Below are 14287 nucleotides of genomic sequence, written 5' to 3' on the forward strand. Positions count from 1 at the left end.
ACAAAGAAATATATTTTGAAAAATGTTTTGTGTGCATATCAATGGGGGCCAATTTTCAAAAAATATTTGTGTGTTCTGCTGAAGAAAAATTCATACAGGTTTGTAATGGCATGATGTTTAGTTAATGATTAAATATTTTCATTGTTGGATGAACTTTCTGCTGTGTGCAAAGTGACAAGTATTCAATCAAGAACGTACGCAAAAGGTTTTTTTTCACTTTGTTGCAAAATACTTGATGTTATCTGATGACTTTGAGTGATGCATTGATGTGTACTGTACTCCAAGTATTTTAAAATCACAGGCTTGTAAAGACATTCATTTATATAGCATAAAACACAACACAAACACACTCCTATTCATTTGCTTACAGCCTGAAAAAAAACTGTTTATATGAACTTGTCATGAGAATACAGCTAAACATATGTCAACTGAGAATGCACATCATTTGTGCAAAGTTAAACAACATGACATGGCCTACATGAGCGTGAACAGATACGAATGATAAAAGGCTGAAAAGCAACACTTCTAGGAAAAGGGAGGGCTGCTTATCTGAAGCCCTCAACAACCATCAGCTAAAGCATTTTTCTGCCAGCACCTTTCCAGAGAATTTTTTGGCCGACCGGCTGACCGGGGAGTTTACAGAGACTCTTAAGCTGAATAAATGAATGCCTTTTCTATTTGTATAGCTTCTGGAATAGAGGGGAAAGGACTTGATCAAGCTAATATCACACTGTGAGGTGCCCGCATGAATGCTAATTGAATGGCTGTGAGGGGAAAAGTGACCCAACAGTAGGCCTCTTAACATAACATTTAAACTAACAAAGCAAAACTGTGCTAGTTGTATGGACTGCCCATTGGACCTTATGCAAAGTGGTTTCCTCGGACACAATGGAGATCATTATCAGTAAAATGCGCATTCAGGTATACGAAAGGTCTAATCTTATACTAACCTCAGCACCTAAACACAGCAACTTTTCCTGATTTTAACGAGAATAGATAGCTAAATGCAGGAATGTGATCCTGCATAATGGGAGGTCTTTGTCTCTGGTCTTAAAGTTCCACACCCATGTGTGAAAAATAAGACTTTTTAATGAAGTTAGTTACTCAACAAATCGCAATCAGTACTAATTAAACAACTATTAAGTGGATTGCAACCTATGTGGTGTGGTTTTCCAAACAAATATGGGAAATAATATGCATACCACTCATTTATTCATGCTTTATTCGACTATGATATAATTGAAGACTAAGACCTAATTAAAAATAATGTTGTCCCAACACCTCCTGGGGATTTCACAAGGCTGCAGACTTCATTTGACACCAACGTGTGAGTGCTTGTCTGCACGTGTTGCAGAACCAATTACTGTAAATAACATTAAGAGATAACAGAACTTTCATGTTAAGATGAGGAAATAGATGTAATGATGTTTTTAGAGACTTTTGCATATTGAATGTCAGGTTAGAGCACACTCTCACTGTAAGAAAACTAATTTAAGATGACATTTAAGCATGCATTCGGATTCTGGGCCTTAATGGAAAGGTTACTTGAATCAGACTAAGTTGGACTCATGAAACAGTTGTTTAATCTTTGTTAAGACTTGTCAAAGCGCTATAAATTAGTAAAAGCAGAGTGTCATGCACGTGCCTTTTAGGGATTGGCTACACTGTAAAGCTTTAATTTTACATTAGAAGCTAGATCTGAATTACAAATGAATTATAGCTATAACTCTGTCATCTTGATTTCCAAAAAAGATCATAGCAACCATACTGTTCATAAACAAATAAGTACTTTATGAGTAGGTGGCAGAGGGAAAACAACTGCATAAAAAAGAATTCATGAGAGTTAAACTATACTCATAAAATCTTTAGTGAGGCTGTCAAGCCAAATATTTGAATCTTGTAAAGTGAGTTCATCCACTTCAAGATGATCTGGGTTATGTATATGTAAACCTGATCTTAGCAAAAAACAACATTTCACATGACCACGTTCAATTGGCCGTAGCATTTATGGAACGCCATTTACATTTCTGGGGCTTATTTCGCCTAGAAGAGACGATATATCCAGCATCACAGCGTGTCTTCCGAAAGTTTGCCAGAAAGTAAAAGTCAGACTCTCAGACCTTCACAATGTTCTCTCTAGACACAGCTCAAGATGACAGATTGATTTGCACCAAGGAGAAGGAGGAAAAACGTGAAGAACGGCCAAACAACCAAGCTGTTACTTTTCATTCACAACTCAAAGCCATGGACAGCATAGAAAATAATCTCTTTTCCTATCAAGATACAATCCGAGGCCTGTACTGCTTGTTCCACTGTAATGTGCAGGTATTAGCATTGTGGCTTATAAGCATCACAGTTTACTGGCCCCATTGGCGCATGCAGTAATGATGTCATCATCTTACCTCACAGATGTGATTACCTGATTTGCGTAAATCAGCTCACATGTTGGCTGTTTGATTCTCCGTTGCTGTGTGTTTTCAATTATAATATGATGACAGCATGCATAAACCTACTTATGACAAATGTGAGCCAAATGGAAAAGATCAATTCTGCTTACAGTATGAATCCGCTTGTGAGCCTCAACATCAGTTTATTTAGATTTTGGATATCGCTTGTCTCTCAATCACAGGAGACAGTCACATTGAAAAAAAAGCTTATAAATGTGGTAAACTAGCGTGCTGTTGGTGACTGGAAGGGAATGATGGCGCTCAAACCATTTTGACATCCATCTGTTTATAATAACAGGAACCTAAAGCATGCCACTGAAGCACACACATTTCCCCCCACTATATTTTATCACTAAAACATATTTTCCTCTGTAAATCTTATTCTGCTGTGGGCCGGTTTCATGGACAGGGCTTATTCTAGTGCATGTTTGAGCTGTCTTAATTTTAAAACATCTTGCACTGACATATCTTAATGTATATCAGTGTCATTGTTTTGTCCCCAGATGCAAACCAGTAATGTCGTTTGTAAGGTATGTTTGTAAAAACTTTTTAAATATCCTAATATAACTAAGGCCTAGTCCTGGATTAATCTAAACCCTGTCCGGGACCCCCCCCCCAAGTGCAATATTATATTATTGGGATAGTTTTACAAAGTAGTTGTTTCCATGGCTATGAAAAGTATAGACCCCCTCTTCTGTTTTGATCTATGGCATGCGTACAGTGCTGCCGGCTGTTAAGATATGTAAATAATCATTATGGTCTATAAATTAAACATTATAATTACAAGGCATACAAATAAAAACCACAATAGGTTTTTCACCCGTGGCTCTAGGAGCTGCACAAAGAACACTGAAGCAGAAGGAATTAGGTCAGCTGAGGCATGACATTCACCAGATACAGAAACATGTGTTGCGGTGTCTCTGTGACTTCATGCATGGGCAGAGAGATTTGTCCAGCTCTTTAGCCACAGGGCTCTCATCCTTCTTTTGCACGCTACTCAATGTGATGATAAACAGGGCTCTCAAGACACCCTGTTTAACATCAGCATATATAAACCCTCACATAAACAATGTTTCACAGCCTCGCTATAGCTCAGACAAGTGTGAAACAAATGGACTGTCATATATCAGTGCATTCAATTGGGAATCGCTGTAGACTTTTAGCACATTACATTTACGCATTTGGCAGATTCTTTCATCCAAAGCGCCTTACAGTGACATCAGTGGGATATGTGTGTTTCCTTGGATCGAACCCATGACCATTTGCACTGTTGAAAGTGGAACAGGAGCATACAAAACCTTTATGTTGTTTCTACCCAACACAATCTCATAGCACTTTGTATGTATTTGATTCATATGAATTTGCCCATGTGACGCTGGATTTATGGGCGGGGAAAGGGTTTGGCTATTTTTTGAGTATCTATCTGTCTTTCTATCTGTCTGTCTGTCTATCTACCTACCCAGTCACACACTGAAATGGCTGGGTTATTTTTGACCCATTATGGGTAAATATTGGACAGAACACATCGCTGGGTTAAAAAATGGCATTATTTTTAATACAAAAAGTATTTAAGTCATTGGCCCGGAGCGCAACACTTTTAGGAGCCTCCAAGCAGCCTTATTGTGGGCCCATCAGGAACCCATTGCACTTTAATGAGGAAGGCATGGTGTGTTGCATTTAGTTATTCTAACCACTGAATAATCTGTCCTTCCAGTACCTCTACATAGTACCCACAAATCATTTCCCTATTTAATGAAACATGGTCCTGTTTTCTAGCATATGTGTAATAGTTTTGTCCAACACATTGGGGTTAATTCAGTAAGTTTCAGGACTTTGCAGCTGTTATTTTAGAGCAAACATCTGTGTTACTATTTATTATTATTAACTGTGCCTTACTTAGCCTACATTTTATTTACAGTTAGAATGTGAAAATGATCAACCCAGTAACTTAATTTTTGATAAACCATTCTCTACAATTATGTGACAAAATAGGTCATTGAAATTTGTCTCCCCTTGTGATGTCAGAAGGGGATAATACCTCCCCTTAATCTGCACTATCCAACCATTGCACTGCCATTTAGTGCAGATATCATCTCATTTGCGTTTTAAAGGACACTCCCACAAAGTGGCAATTTATATGTTATTTTGAGCTAAAACTTCACATACATACTCTGGAGACACCAAAGATTTATTTTACATGTTAAAAAAGTCTTGTGAAATGTCCACTTTAAATGCATTGTGCACAATGCATTCAGAATTAGGTTTTTGGAGGTGTTTGCACGTTTCCTAAATTAATTTAGTTACATACATTAATTCATTTGGCAAACACTATCATCGAAGCAACACGCAATGCATTCAGAGTAAACATTTTTCATCAGCATGCATGCATATTCCCCTCGAAATCAAACCCATGACCATTTGTATGCTTTTACAAATGCTCTACTGACAGGGCTACAAGAACACTTTAGTGACTCAGATGCAAAAACAACACAGACAGCATGTGCAAATAAACTAAGCTACCAATGCATTCTTAGTTAATCCCCTACTTTATATATACTGTTGCATTCTGTGTTTAAATAGAAGCAAAACAAACAAGCTTTTAAAGAGGGGAATCAAAGCTAAAAGATGAACAAGAACACAATTTCACCCTCCAGTAATTTGTATCTGTTACTGATTTTCTGACATGTCATGTCTGATACAGAACAGTGGAAATATGATTAATGATGCATCCAGGTGCTGATATAAATTATAAAGGCCAGGAAAAGGGAGGCCACCTGCCTGGTGGCAAACTTCCTCGAGAATAGAAATAAGGTTCAGTTGCTTAAGGAGACACACTAGATATGACAGAAAAAGGGAGGGTTTCCTAACCCACAAGCTTTATTTGCCTCTGCCAGTGCACAGCGGGTCATCCTGTCGTCTCAACTGACTGTCAAAATAATAAGAAGTCTGGCAGCCTGTGGTAAGGTTGATGCCGTGAGGTTTAAATCAGACTTGTCTGGTCAAGACTGTTGCAATGATTGCACATAATCATAGTCTCTAGATCTATATAAGTGAACCTATGCCTGTGTTAATACTCAAAACATGGTTGAATATAAAAATGTTTGGCAGAGATATCAAGTATTTCTCTTGCCCCTATGAGCCTAATCCTTGGAGAGCATTGCAAGGTACTGGAAAAGCAATTAAGTCAAACATGGGTGAGCAACTACAGGACAAATGCCTCGTCAGCACTTTTTTGACATGACCGGAGAAAGCTAGTCAGTTTTTTAAGGGAAGGGGGATTGAATAAACCGAAACAAAGAGACGGAGTGAGAGAGAAAAAGAGAGAGAGAGAGAGACAGAGAAGGGCACTTTGTGGGCGAGCACTGTGAGGTTGGGATTACATGCTACCTTGGTGCAGGGTCAGACACAGTGTTTGACCTCTGACCTCGCAGTTCACGTCTCCTCATAATTGCTTTTTTTGCAACAACCCTCCTGCCATCCATGGCCAAAGACAATGTAACAATTTGTCCTTTCAATTGTCTGTCACTCACTCCAACCTAGAGCCTTTCAGGGGGCGTATATGGTTTCTTTCTCCATTCCTATTTATTTATTTATCTTGAATAGCAAAAGTGGGGGTCGTCTGGACCGTGGAAAAATAGGCTCTTTGTCTAAGTTGGGTTCACATCTACCCCCTCCACTGCTCACCAGCTCTCAATGCTTCTGACTTTATGCCTAAGGCTCTTTGAGAAAACTGAACAGGATTTAGCTCTGGGCCATTTACCTTTATCCACTACCTATTTCATGGTTTCTGCTATTTATGAGGCTTTTTAAAGTTTCTTTTATATAAACAAAAATTGCTTTATTTTGAAACTTCAGGACATTGGAGATTTACAAACTGCCAACGTGAATAGTTGTTTTTCCTTTTTGCTTCTGTTTAAACAGTTACTGGTCTTATAAAATATCTTTCTTTTTTTATTTTCTGCTTTTAATAAAATGATCCTGATGAAAAGATAAAGATGATGAGCAAGTGAAAAATCTCATGTCCTTGTTTGGAGAAGAACTGAATATAAAGACAATCCAGTGAAATATCTGGTACAGATACTATTACAAGGGAGATACAGTGATAAACACACCCCGAGACACACAACGTCTCTTTGGTAGAGATCTCAATTATTTTAAAAAGCATATTTAAAATGAAATGAATATGACTACACTGAACATAACCCCAGTGCCTTTAGTAATGAAATCCAGAAGGCAGAAAATATGTTTTGAATTTGGACTGTTTAATATTTATTGGTTTTGGAGGACAAATACAGCCTCTATTGAGAAGTCCATTTATTTTCAACACCTCAGCCCCGTTTCTCTTGAACCCAAAATTTGAGTAGGATAAATAAACAGAGCATGATAAAGGTTTTGATTTTATTGACTATTTAAAGGGTGTTCCATTGTCTAACGTATACTAACCCTACCAAATGATAAGGCTGAGTCCATTAAATTTGCCAGGTACATAGCCATTCCTAACATAGGTAACAAAGCTTAAATGTTAAAAAACATAGAAATGTAAAGCCTAAAACATCCAATGATCTGCAAGCTGGTATCAGTCACCACTAATGGCTCTCAGAAATGCAACTGCAGTCAGTACTGTTTACCCTTCATAACATTTTGAAAACATACTGGGGCTGCGATTATTTCAAAATTTGGTCTCAGCTTGAAACGATTTATAAACAATCAGGAGAACAGTCTAGCGGCACACAACACACACACACACACACACACACACACACACACACACACACACACACACACACACACACACACACACACGCATACATGCATATACACACACACACACACACACACACACACACACACACACACAGAAAGTGGGTGAGTGAATAATGAAACTGTCAGATTTTACAGTAACTACTTGATTAACAGCTTTTATAGAGATTTTTGCAACATGAAGTAATCCACCTCTGGTTTAGACATCCAAGTTCATTTGACCTCACATATCCACTGAATGTGTTCAGCAAGTTTTACAGTTTTTCTGAATTGCTAAAACACATTTTTTGAAACCATCACTCATTTTCTCAAAACCTTAAACACAAATCCCAATTTTAAACAAAATTCACAGAACCCCTGACTCTTCTAGCAAAATCAAACAATTCCCTCAAAAGCATTTCACTTGTACTCAAAATCAAACTAAGCTTTCAAATCATACACACATAAGTCTATCATATAAAACACTACAAGCATCCATTAGACACTACCTTAAAAAATGGAAAACACAACATCCAGGAGATCTGCTTACAGAAAAATACATGTTTACTGTACATAACAACATAATTGACAAATACTGTTAAAAATCTCTATTACTGTAATCACAAGTTTAGTTCAGTGAATATAGCGAATACTTTACTGTAAGTACTGCAAGTAATAGTAAGTTTTCAATATTACTGTAAGCAGCACTTGTATTTTGTAAAAAGTCAGCAATCAAACTGCAAATTTTGCAAATTGCATCGTCTCTGGTGTCCTTTTCTTCCTCATACTCTTCATCTGCCTCTCAGACTGTTTCCAATCCACACAATTGGTAAAAAATACCATTAGATAAAAGTGTGTAGAAATTTGAGTTGTTGTGTTTACTCGATGATAACGGTGTTTTAGTTGTGTTCAACTTTTGCCTGCCTGTGTTTAGCATTTATAAAACAAGTGCATTGCAGTGTGAATTGTGTGTTTTAGTGAGAAGTTTGTGTTTAGAATTTTGCAAAAAGAGTGCATGATTTGACAAATGGGTTTAGGCCACTATGAATTTGGTTCAGAGATTGGGGTTTAGTGTTTTAGCAATTCAGAAAAACTGTAACCAATATAATTAGGCTACTGCAAATGTGGTGTGCCATGCACTTAAACCTTAAAAATTAAGGTTCCTTAAAGGTTCTTTGTTGGGCTGTATGATTCCATAAAGAAACATTTAACTTTAACAGACTCTTTTTGTTTTACAAAAGTTTGTTTTTGTTCTTTAACTATTAGAAAAGTAAAAAATATTTTATTGGGGGGGAAACTAAAAAAGAAATGGTTCTTTTGTTAAAAAAAAAGGCAGCATGAATTTAAAACAACTTGGTTATGCAAGTCAATTCAACTTACTAATTTAAATTTTGACTTGTGATAAGTTGACTTAACTTAGTAAAGCGCACCAATTATCCAAATTACGATTTTACATTTCCTTTAGTGTGTAAGTGTGTATTAGTACATGTTAACGATATGAAAAGGTAGGGGCGGAGCCAGACATTATAGACATTGGGGGCTTAGCCCATATCTAGGGGTTCCACAGCATGGTCCCCTGCTGATAATTTTTCTCCATTTATGGCAGCTTTATAAACTATTTTTTAATCTAAGTGTTCTCTGTATTATAATATTAAAACATAACAAAATTTGACAATGACATTTTCTCTTATCCAAAAACAGGCAAAATATGTTTGCTGTAATCCAGTAAGTATGAAGCTACACAAGAAAGAATAAAAATTTTGACTTCACTAGCAGAACAATTTCTCACCTGCTTATGGAAGCGCTCCCTCTCTTCACCCTCTTTGCATTAACAATTATAACACATTAGCATATTGTAATGTAAGAGACAGATGATTCACATTTTATAACTGTCTATCAAAGTATTTCTGAAGTAAAATCATTGTGAATTTTAGTGAAATGCATATGGGCAAAACATAAGCTGGAGAGTTTAAAGCTGAATGCCGCCACCTAGCGTACTGGATGAATTCATTTTACAGATCTGAAAAGATTCGGGGCTTTGACAAAACATTCGGGGTTTGAGCCCCAGAAGCCCCCTTGCTCCACCCCTGTGAAAAGGTACACACACCAAAGTAAACAATGACATGAGTCATCATCTCCAACGTAAATCTCTTTTCTTGAACTACAACAAACAAACGGATTGTAGGCAACAGTTTACTTCCTGGGATTGGTGATCCCCCCGCTTCGACTAACAGCCTGTAAATTAACTCCTGTTAGCAACCAAATCTTTCAAACATGGTAAAGAGCGTCACATTTCCAGCTCACATCAGATGTATTCAGGCCGTACAGATTGGTAAATGGACTGCATTTATATAGCGCTTTTAACAGACCTATGGCCATCCAAAGCGCTTTACAATTAGCCTCACATTCATACACCGACGGCGGTGTCAGCCATGCAAGGCGCCAGCCAGCGCGTCGGGAGCACCTGGGGTTAGGTGTCTTGCTCAAGGACACCTCGGTACTTGGTCCGGTGGAGCCGGGGAGTGAACCACCAACCTTCTGGTTTGTAGACAACCTACATGAACCACTAGGCCACTGCCGCCCCAGATTAGCTGGCCAATCAGGGACACAGCGCTTTTCAGATCCATGAGTTTTGTACAAAATCTATGCTTTAAGGAAAGCAGTATATCTGGAGCTACAAAATGTACAGTATGTGGAAAAGAATGTGTTTTTTAACCAAAGAGTGAATGTTTAAACCTGTATTCAGCAATGTGTGTCCAACATTAGTATGGTAGCTTTGGGAATGTTTGAAGAGCAGTGGATTGTGTAAATTACTTTTGTTAGAGGGAAGCATTTGACCACAAGTTCATTGTCACAGCTTATTTTACAATAACACAGAATTAACATTAGATCTGATTGTCATGAATACAGAGCAAAAGAAGGTAGTGAGCTCAACTGCTGCAATGACTAAAAGGAATCAACCGGAGCAAAACTAGGAAAAAACTCTAAGCAGGATATTAAACAGCCAATAAACATTAAGAAACACACTCCGCTTCTCTTTAATGCTTACCAGCTTCCCAAGACAACGAAGTTGCCTATATACAGTTAAAGTTTTGCTGCACATTTTTCTAGTAGCCTCCCATATGTTGCAATCTCATTCACAAAAACAAAGCCGCAATACACGGTGTTTGGAACAAGCTAAACACAGGATATGTCAAACATATGTCTTTTATGCCAGATACTTTGTTAGTTTAGACAATTGCAAAATATATGATTTATTGAAAATGTATTTGTTACTAAACATGTTTTCCACGTTAACACATAATCCAATTGTACATGCCAGAAGATGCAGCTTAATGCAATTTATCAACGCACAAAGTTGGAAAAATGGAAGAAGCTGAAAGCTTTCGGAACATAATACAGACTTTTGGTTTATACTCTGGTCAATAAAAATGAAAATGTGTTCCAGTTGTGTGTCCATATTTATTAGTCTCACAGTTGTAAATCTCAGTTTAAAAAGAACCAGCTGGCATATCTACAAGGCCACGAGCCAGCAGTCAAATACCAGTCTTCAAATCAAGCTATACTCTCGAAATGATGTTATCTATAAAGGCAGGCTAGTTATTAAAGTGTGAAAAAATTCTGCACATGTCAATGCCACACATTCAACTGCATTAAACTGAGTGACCTGTGAAGGATGAGGATGATGCCCTCTTTCCAAAACATGTTTTGCAATGCATCAAACGTATTTATTATAATGCAAGAAAACTGCATTCAGTGCAGACATTGTTTTACTCTTATATATAATTTTTATAGATACATCTAAAATAATAATTTACAGTAACAAATGTTACAGTACATTTAATGTAAAACACTGGTTAGTGGTCTGCTTCTTGTAAAGAAATATGATATCTCTGTCTTTTCAGATTCATGGTATAAATACAGATTGAAAATACCACATTTTTGTCTCAAACCACATTTTTACACTGGGTCATCCTGATGTTTGATATATCACAATTTACTGTTGGGCTGGAGCCAGGTGTTATAAAAGAGAATATTGTTCTGTCTCTGTGCCCCCAAATATTCACATCTGTTGCCTATTGTTTTGTTTGTTTTGTTTTTTGCCCATAAAGCAACCATTTTAAAATTCTACTTTTCAATGTGTTCCTGAGATGTAACAGAGAGTTTTCTGTAAAATGATCAATATCTGAGAAATAACATTAAAATTTGTATTTAAATTATGTTGCATTAGTCATATGATTCATTAAGATAAGACAGTAATTTGTTATAAGCCTGCACGTCAAAAAAGGCATTTTTTATAAACCAGTCAGGTTATTGAATTAATTTGGTGTGTGAACTTATACAGTATTAGATGATGAAATTGTGAAGTCATTTCATACAAATAAAATCAGTCACATTGACTTTTTATACATTTCAAGAATTTAGTTTAGTCTGCTGTCCTTTATTAGTGTTATAATTTATTAGGAATTAGACCATTCCCGTTTGCTCTTTAATTAACATTTGCCTATATACTGCACATTTAGATACTGCCCTCTGTAGGATATATAAGTTACTGCATCAGTCGAGATTTCATATCGCCCAATAACACCAAAAGAATCTGGCAGAATTTAACTTTTTTTTGCATTATTACAGACTATTGATGTTAAATTTAATGTTGTCCACAGACATGTAGAACTGCCATGAAAGGATTCATTACAAACTTTTCAAAATATATTTACTTGCAATATTCAATAACAAATTGTTTTAAGGTTGAAAAAAAATTGTACGTTTTAGTTTTTTTATTAAAGAACCATACTAAAATTTTATTTGCTGCATTTCTAAAATATTATTAAAATTCGCATAAAGGTTTAGGTTTGTGTTAGAGGTTCATCTGAACTTTAACAGCAAGGATTATTATTGTGCTTTAAGAGCGATCTGGACTGTGTTATGTGCTTCAACCTTATTTGGTATAGGCCTGAAATACCATGACTTTGTCTGTGCTTTTAAGTTACAAAAAAACATTTATAAACCCTATTGTTTCACTATATTTATGAGATAATGTTCATAAAATTGCCTCTCAAATGTATACTAACACTTGTAAACACAGACTCCACAATAATACTCTCTCATTAACCAATGTACTGTACAGAGCTACCATTATATACAATTCAAGGGACTGCATATCAATTTTAAAACCATTTGACTGTAAAACACAACCATTTTATGCTTTTAAACATGCAGTGTAATCGAATTTATATTAAAGGGGGTATATCAGGACAATAGTGATAGCATTGTGTTAAACTACAGCAGTTGTGTGGAGGAGTTCACTGAAGTGCTGAATGCTTTCTCTTGTCTCCTTGTGTTTTTTGTTGGCACATCAATGGACTGTTGACATGCAGAACTTTCTTTTGCAATGAAATTAAAACAGAATTTGCAATTCATTCATTGCTCTTTAGTAAGTTATCCAGTAAGTTCCCGGTTAGCATATTGTTAAGTTTGTTTTAAAACTTCTTAATGTTTTTAAAGGATTTCATATTCTTGGATTTAAACCTGTGAAAGGTACTCTTGAGATTTGGTGGGTCTGGAATATATTTATAAAATACTTTAACATCACCCTCTTCTCCCTGTGAATTTACCATAAATCGTGGACCAGTCAGCATAAATCAAAACTTGCATTTTTAGTATTTGTCCTCTGTGCATTCAGCTGCCTTCTCCAGCTAAAATGCCATGCTGCGTAATGGCTGCTTTATTGCCGCTCAGTCGACATTAATACTCTTTCTTAGAAACGGTAAACATCACAGATTCACCAATGTGGCCCACGCCCTTGATTTATGTTGGGATGTCGAGCAGTTGTTAAGTTTCATCCCGACATTTCTTTATATGGATGCATGCTTCAAACTAGATTCAGGTATGCAACAGAGAAAAATAAGAAGGAAAAAGAAAGATAACCAGTCTGAGGGTGGTCTTTCAACACAGAAATCAATGATTTATTGCAGCTGCTTTGTGCTGAAGTCAAATTGCAGATACGTGTGTATATTCATGTCAAAGAAACATTTTAACTACAGAAAGCAATAACTAATTTTCATTGTTGGACAGAGTATATCTGATGAACTTTGGATATACAGTACTGTATGTATCATCACAGTGAAAGAGAGGTACTGATAGAGCTGGATTGTGGCATTTTGGAGGCTTCAAAACTGGAATATTTAATTCAGCTGTTTTTTATATATTTTTACGGCTGTCAAAAAATTTATAGCGATTAATCATATACAAAATAAAAGTTTGTGTTTGCATAATATATGTGTGTGGGTACTGTGTGCATATATTATGTATATATAAATACACACATACATGTAGGAATTTTAAAAAATCTTTTCTATTTTTGGTCTATATTTATAATATAAAATATATCAAAATATATATAATTACACACATACATGTAGGAATTTAAAAAAAATCTTTTATATTTTTTGTCTATATTTATAATATAAAATATATCAAAATATATATAATTACACACAGTGCATACACATAAATTATGCAAAAAACTTTTATTTTGTATGCGATTAATCACAATTAATCTTTTGACAGCCCTTATATTTTATATTACATGCATTTTTCCTACCAGTATTGGCAAAAAAAGGCTTTTTAAAAATGTTTTTTTTTTATGCAAAAGTGCTTGAATTTAAAGAATGAAAAACTAACATGATTAATCTTCCATTAACAAGTCCTGTTATTGTGTAACAGGCTTGTTTATTTTCTTAAGTCTTATTTCAGTTGATTTAGAAAAGCTGTCTGTTTTTCTACCAATTTTTCTGTCATCGTCTACTAAAGTCAAATTCTTCATGGAGAATGCTGTAAATGTTGGCTGGTAAAACTTGCAATGAGAAATGAGGTGCAGTAGAATGATTTCTTTATCAGCTGAAAGATATGTCAAGATATGTTTTCAAGAAATCAGTCATTCAAGTAGTTTTAACAAGTAATCTGATCATAGATAAGATTTATAGAGCATTAAAGCATGCATGGTACAACGCTGTATTTGCAGCTGAGACATAATTAATCATGTTTGCCTGTCTTGTTATGTATGTTCTGTTTTGTACTGGAGCACATAATCTTTGTTA

At 35.8% G+C, this 14287-nt stretch overlaps 1 protein-coding gene across 1 annotated transcript in view; it reads right to left on the minus strand.

The window, feature by feature from the left end:
• The window catches only part of sfrp1a (secreted frizzled-related protein 1a), a 28213-nt gene that overhangs the window by 10425 nt on the left and 3501 nt on the right, over positions 1-14287 (minus strand). The gene's annotated exons all lie outside the window — the stretch shown is intronic.

The sequence above is a fragment of the Paramisgurnus dabryanus genome, chromosome 5 (assembly GCF_030506205.2).
Source record: "Paramisgurnus dabryanus chromosome 5, PD_genome_1.1, whole genome shotgun sequence".
Taxonomy (NCBI): Eukaryota; Metazoa; Chordata; class Actinopteri; order Cypriniformes; family Cobitidae; genus Paramisgurnus; species Paramisgurnus dabryanus.